The sequence below is a fragment of the Salvelinus sp. IW2-2015 genome, unplaced genomic scaffold (genome assembly GCF_002910315.2).
Source record: "Salvelinus sp. IW2-2015 unplaced genomic scaffold, ASM291031v2 Un_scaffold9595, whole genome shotgun sequence".
In the NCBI taxonomy this organism is placed as follows: Eukaryota; Metazoa; Chordata; class Actinopteri; order Salmoniformes; family Salmonidae; genus Salvelinus; species Salvelinus sp. IW2-2015.
The window spans coordinates 7652-14093 of record NW_019950853.1 but is presented as its reverse complement, the minus strand read 5'-3'; the positions used below and the strand labels follow the sequence as shown (position 1 = coordinate 14093).

Sequence of the window (6442 nt, the reverse complement as noted above, 5' to 3'; positions counted from 1 at the left end):
TACAGTATGAATTTAGCCTTGCTAAAATACTTGTAATACAGTATGAATTTAGCCTTACTAAAATACTTGTAATACAGTATGCATTTAGCCTTACTAAAATACTTGTAAATAGTATGAATTTAGCATTACAAAAATACTTGTAATACTTGTAGGCATTTAGCCTTACTACAATTATTTTAATACAGAATTAATTTAGCCTTACTAAAATACTTGTAATACTTGTAGGAATTTAGCCTTAGTCAACTACAACTCACTCACCGCAAAGGCAAAATTACCTTTTCTCAATAATATATAATTGTGTGCTACAAAAGGCCACTCACCTCAGAGGTGTATTTCTCCACTCTTCTGTATCAGTTACAATAGTATGAACCAACTGTTTCTGCAGGGAGAGTTGCATGCCATTAAAATACTGTAAGCTGTTTGTAAGAGGACTAGGCTGTGTATTTAGTTATTAGTTATGTGGGGATGTCATCCCCCAGGGGCACCCCTGGGGCTAAACACTCTGCTGTCTCCCCTCTGTGAGTCCCCCCTGTCCCCCCTCTCCCCCACTGTCTCCATACTGTCCAATGCCAGCCCTCAAGGCAGGACACATGAGCCCCAGCCGAGCACCAGTAGTCACACAACCAGGCGCTGCAGGTGAGCCAGTCATGTGCCCTGTCCCCATGCCAGCCTCAGCGCGCACAACTAGCTACACCCAGTAGTCATGTACAGCTGTATCTGACCCCCGTACTGCCATCTCGTCTGGCCCACCTGTTCAACCCCGCTACACGCCATACCACTATAATAGGGGAACAGGTGCCATTAGTCCTATGGTGAATACAGACCAAGAAGCACTGCTGAATGAATCAGTCAGTCTGTACCATGGTCTGTGGTTTAGAGACTAATGTAAATAGTGTTGTTGACTGTACTACAGAGGTATTGCGTCACAGCGTGGTTTGTTGAACATTGTACATTGAGGACAAATGTTTCAAATATTCACACTTCATATATGTTTTGGGGAATATACAGTACGATGTAGTTTTGTAATATATCAGTATATACAGTACGATGTAGTATTGTAATATATCACTGGCAGTGTTTGTGTGAGCTGGTCATTACTAAATTAGAAAAAAAAAGTGAAAATAGCTACAGAACAGATATTGTGTAATGGTAACTTGACTGACATTTGTACTGTATGTATCTTTGTCTTCTTGTCTTACAGAGACTGTCTGGGAGTGTAGCCTCATCCACCTCCAGGGCTCAGCTGTGAGAGGGGATGGTCCATGTCTGTGTGCAGTGTCCATCCTGTTGGCCTGTGGCCTGGGCTCTCTCCCCTGTTCCCCTGGTCAATGGCTCTCTCCAGCCTGCTACTCAAGCTTCCTCTTCTTCCTTCTGGCTACTGTAATGCTGACCCCTGACCTTTGACCTCTCAGTGACCCGCACCATCCTCTGCTCCTCCAATCCGTCCCAGACTGGAACTGAGCTACCTCACTGCTCTGCCACCAACCATACAAACCTTCACCAAACCCTCACCAAACACACACAGACACATACTTCTTCCGTCAGTTTGTATGGCATTTCTCACTATCTCACCAGTACTGTAGAACCAGCTGCAGATATTATAAGCCCAGGACACAAGTTTTCCTTGTTTGCTGCATCAGTAGAAGGTAAGGACAAATGTGAAGAGGACACATGGAGTGGGAGAGTACTTTGAGAGCTGCTGTTTGGTGATTAGTTCCATCCTGTCTGGACAGAACAGCACTGCTGAGAGTTCCAGAGCGTTCTGAGAGGTCCAGCTCCATGGCAACTTGTGTTAAGAAAGAGAAAGCCAGAGGGAAAGAGAGGGGTTGTTTTGGCACTCAACTGATGGAGGAAATGGAAGTTGGACCTATGTCATAAAGAAAGCCAAATGCAAGTAGATCTATCTATGCAACACGTCCCAGGTTGGAAACAGCTGAACAGTGTTGTGTAGTAAGAGATTGATGATGACTGTTGACTTAAATTCAGCATCTATCTACTATTTCCTTTTTAATTTTTTATTCCTAAGACATAAAGGCAGGGTACTACTAAGAGGGAAGGTTTTACACTTTAAAAATGTGTGCCTTGCTGTTGTGATTTCTAATACCTTTTTGTTAAAACACTGCTTCCCCAGTTAGGTGTTCAAAAGATGTAGAGAATGGGAAACAACAGCAAGGTTGAAACAGGCATCCATATATATGTATATGTTCTCCAACCTTGACGTATCATGATGGTGTACATGCTTTGTGTTTAGTGTAAAAGTGTTCTGTGATGTGGAATACTATCAGCGTTAAACTGCATGGTTAACAATACATATACAGACATGTTTAGAAATAAACTCCATTTATTGGAAACTATTTGATTACATGCATTTTCTGTATGCAAATCACCTGAAACAATGTACAAACATCCTTCATTGTTGATCATTTCCTTTCTCAACACTATAAATCAAAAATGCTCAAGTGCGACATTAAATGGGAGATGTGTCTGAGACGTCATGATTGGGGATCCGAGGAGTCAGCACTAGGAAAAACAGCTGATTGACAAGACTGATTGAGGTTATATGAAAACATATGTTAAGAGATGTCATTGAATGTTTCTACAAAATGCTACATAAAGTGTGTGTCAGCGTCCAAATGGCAACCTATTCCCTAATGAGTGCACTATATAGGAATAGGGTACCATTTGGAACACATGCTCAACAGTATAGTCATTACTATAGTCATTACATTCAGTCTACGTTGAGTGTTGCCAGTCACACAGACACAGCCATTAGCATGAATAATGGGTTTTTCACAGGAGGTGCTGATGATTCTGACAATGATGGGATAAGAGAAATTATCCTCTGAGCCCATCAGCGAATCAGCTCTGGAGGTACGTCCCTGTCCCCCCCACACCCATGCTTGTTCTCACACACACACACACATACATATGGATGCATGTACACACAGTCACACACACTTTTGCACACGCATGCACACACACACACTGCTCAACAGCCAATCAACTTTTCCCTGATTGCCTGGACTAGACTAGCCTTGATGACCCTTTAACTGTAATCGTCCATTTGGTCTTATGGAAGATGCATGTTTGTTGATGGTAAGTGTGTTCTTACATCAGAGCAAATCTGACAGAAAAAAGACAATGGTATCCACTGTTTATAAAGTGACTGTGAATATTACATAAAACATCAAGTTGTGTAACAACAGCTTCCTCAGCCATCAGCAGCAATCAGCAGCCATGTTACAGGCTGTATGTAGATCTAGCATGTTATAGCACACTACTAGCTAAGTTCCCAAAGGATTGTTGATTCTTATTGTTGATGAAAGCTTCAGACTTGACTGATGGGATTATTAAATTAGAATGGAAATGCATTCCTACACTGTCCTCAAAGAAACATGACATGTTGAAGAAAAATATATTTATTATTTTGCCTTTAACAAGCTCTTTTTGCAAGAAATGGAAATTACTTTAAAGGGAGTATAGGTCATGTGTATCGAACCATGGTGGCTTTGCAATTACCACCAGTCAAAATGTTGATTTGGTGTCCTTGCTTAAGCATGGATGGGAAGATTAATAAGATGGCTGGCCACTCTTTGTTGAAAAGATCACAAATGTTTATGCCACATCAGAAAGACAAGTGAAATCATTTTTCTGTGTAGAGAGGGAGAGATGAAAGATTCCTGTTATTTAAATGTCACAGGGAAGGTTTTAGGGTGTGGTTATACAGTTCTGAAAGTTCTCTAACAAACGAAGGATGACTCAAGGCAAAAAGGGTTTACATTGCAGTAAGATGTATAACATTATAGTATTTTAGTAGCATTTACTACGTTTCCATCGTCGTTGATGGCCTTGTGCTTTTGAGAGCATTCACGGTCCTCTATTACATTTACAGAGATGGATAGAATCATTTCCTCATCATCAAAATGCCAATGTTGTAACGCTCGTCTTTCTCCTCATCTGAAGAGGAGCAAGGATCTGACCAATATGCAGCGTAGTTTAAAGACATAATCACATTTATTTAAACGAAGACGAAAAACACTTGAACAAACTACAAAATAACAAACGACGTGAACAGACCTGAACGAGAAACAAAACACATGAAACGCACGAACAGGACGGACGGACCGCACAAACGAAACGGTTCCATGTGGTACAAACACTGACACAGGAACAATCACCCACAAACAAACATGTGAGAACAGCCTACCTTAATATGGTTCTCAATCAGAGGAAACGTCAAACACCTGCCCCTAATTAGAACCATATCAGGCTAATACATTGAACCCAACATAGAAACACATAACATAGAATGCCCACCGCAACTTACGCCCTGACCATACTAAACAAAGACAAATAAAGGAAATAAGGTCAGGAACGTGACAAATGTACTTTAATCGGACTAGGAAAAGAAAATTGTGGTAAGAAATTAAAACAGATTAATTTAAGTTTACTGTACTGTATGTGCTACGTTATAGCGTATGTATAGCGAGGCCATTAGAGACCACCCCCCCCCACGTTGTTCACTATGACATTCAATGTGATCGATGACATTGGCCACACACAAAAGAACACAATATGCCATGTCAAAGTCATATACAGGTACTTAACAAAAAGTTGTACAATTAGAAAAGAGCCGTGAAAAGAAAGTAGTCAAAACAAAAGACAACGATGTGTCAGTTGATCATTGTGGTAGGCAGTGGCAGACTGCATATGTGTGACTGTCACTGAAAGCCCGGGCGATGACGGAGGTGCTGGCCCCATCAGTGGGGAGGTTTAGGTGATTGGATTTCAGTCATCAAATCGCCGCTAAAAACAATTTGATATGGAATCGCATCTGAAATGGCGGTGCGCGAGCTTTAAATCGAGGAACATTTAAAGCAACGATGTCATCTTCACTTGGACATATTGAAAGTCTTTACCTGAATGTCCCTGGAATCTGTAATTCCTCACAACAGTTAATTCATCATTCTCCTCGAGCCCCAAATCATCTTTAAAAGACAGGGAAGCAACATTTCATATTACATTAGAAATGGTTGAGTAAAAGGTGAGTGTTTCCTTTGCTCTATGCCTCCCTGGCTCTGACCTGTCCATCAGATTGGACAATTAATGGTAGAGTACAATCATAGGAACTCGGTCACCATACATCCTACATCCTACATTTTCATGGAAGAATTCCCCTTACTGACATGTACAGTAAACATACAGTTTCTTAGACAGAGATCAACACTAGTACTGGACCAAAAAGCCTTTCAAACAAATCAAATCAAATGTATTTATATAGCCCTTCTTACATCAGCTGATATCTCAAAGTGCTGTACAGAACCCAGCTAAAACCCCAAACAGCAAGCAATGCAGGTGTAGAAGCACGGTGGCTAGGAAAACTCCCTAGAAAGGCCAAAACCTAGGAAGAAACCTAGAGAGGAACCAGGCTATGAGGGTGGCCAGTCTTCTTCTGGCTGTGCCGGGTGGAGATTATAACAGAACATGGCCAAGATGTTCAAATGTTCATAAATGACCAGCATGGTCAAATAATAATAATCACAGTATTTGTCGAGGGTGCAACAAGTTCAGCACCTCAGGAGTAAATGTCAGTTTGGCTTTTCATAGCCTGATCATTAAGAGTATCTCTACCGCTCCTGCTGTCTCTAGAGAGTTGAAAACAGCAGGTCTGGGACAGGTAGCACGTCCGGTGAACAGGTCAGGGTTCCATAGCCGCAGGCAGGACAGTTGAACATGGAGCAGCAGTTTCACGGCCAGGTGGACTGGCGACAAGCAAGGAGTCATCTTGCCAGGTAGTCCTGAGCATGGTCCTAGGTCTCAGGTCTTCCGAGAGAGAGAAAGAAAGAGAGAATTAGAGAGAGCATACTTAAATTCACACAGGACACAGGATAAGACAGGAGAAGTACTCCAGATATAACAGACTGACCTAGCTCCCTGACACATAAACTACTGCAGCATAAATACTGGAGGCTGAGACAGGAGGGGTCCAGGAGACACTGTGGCCCATCCGATGATACCCCCGGACAGGGCCAAACAGGCAGGCAGGCAGGATATAACCCCACCCACTTTGCCAAAGCACAGCGCCCACACCACTAGAGGGATATCTTCAACACCAACTTACCATCCTGAGACAAGGCTGAGTATAGCCCACAAAGATCACCGCCACGGCACAACCCAGGGGGCGCCAACCCAGACAGGAAGATCACGTCAGTGACTCAACCACTCAAGTGACGCACCCCTCCTAGGGACGGCATGGAGGAGCACCAGTAAGCCAGTGACTCAGCCCTGTAATAGGGTTAGAGGCAGAGAGAATCCCAGTGGAGAGAGGGGAAACGGCCAGGCAGAGACAAACAAGGGCGGTTCGTTGCTCCAGAGCCTTTCCGTTCACTTCACACTCCTGGGCCAGACTACACTCAATCATATGGACCCACTGAAGAGATGA

At 42.8% G+C, this 6442-nt stretch overlaps 1 long non-coding RNA gene across 1 annotated transcript; it reads left to right on the top strand.

The window, feature by feature from the left end:
• The first annotated feature begins 8 nt into the window (after positions 1-8).
• On the top strand, positions 9-2166 carry LOC139027314 (uncharacterized). The gene is made up of 2 exons (XR_011479400.1): positions 9-636; positions 1202-2166. It is a non-coding gene; the product is annotated as an uncharacterized lncRNA (long non-coding RNA).
• The last annotated feature ends 4276 nt before the right edge of the window (positions 2167-6442 follow it).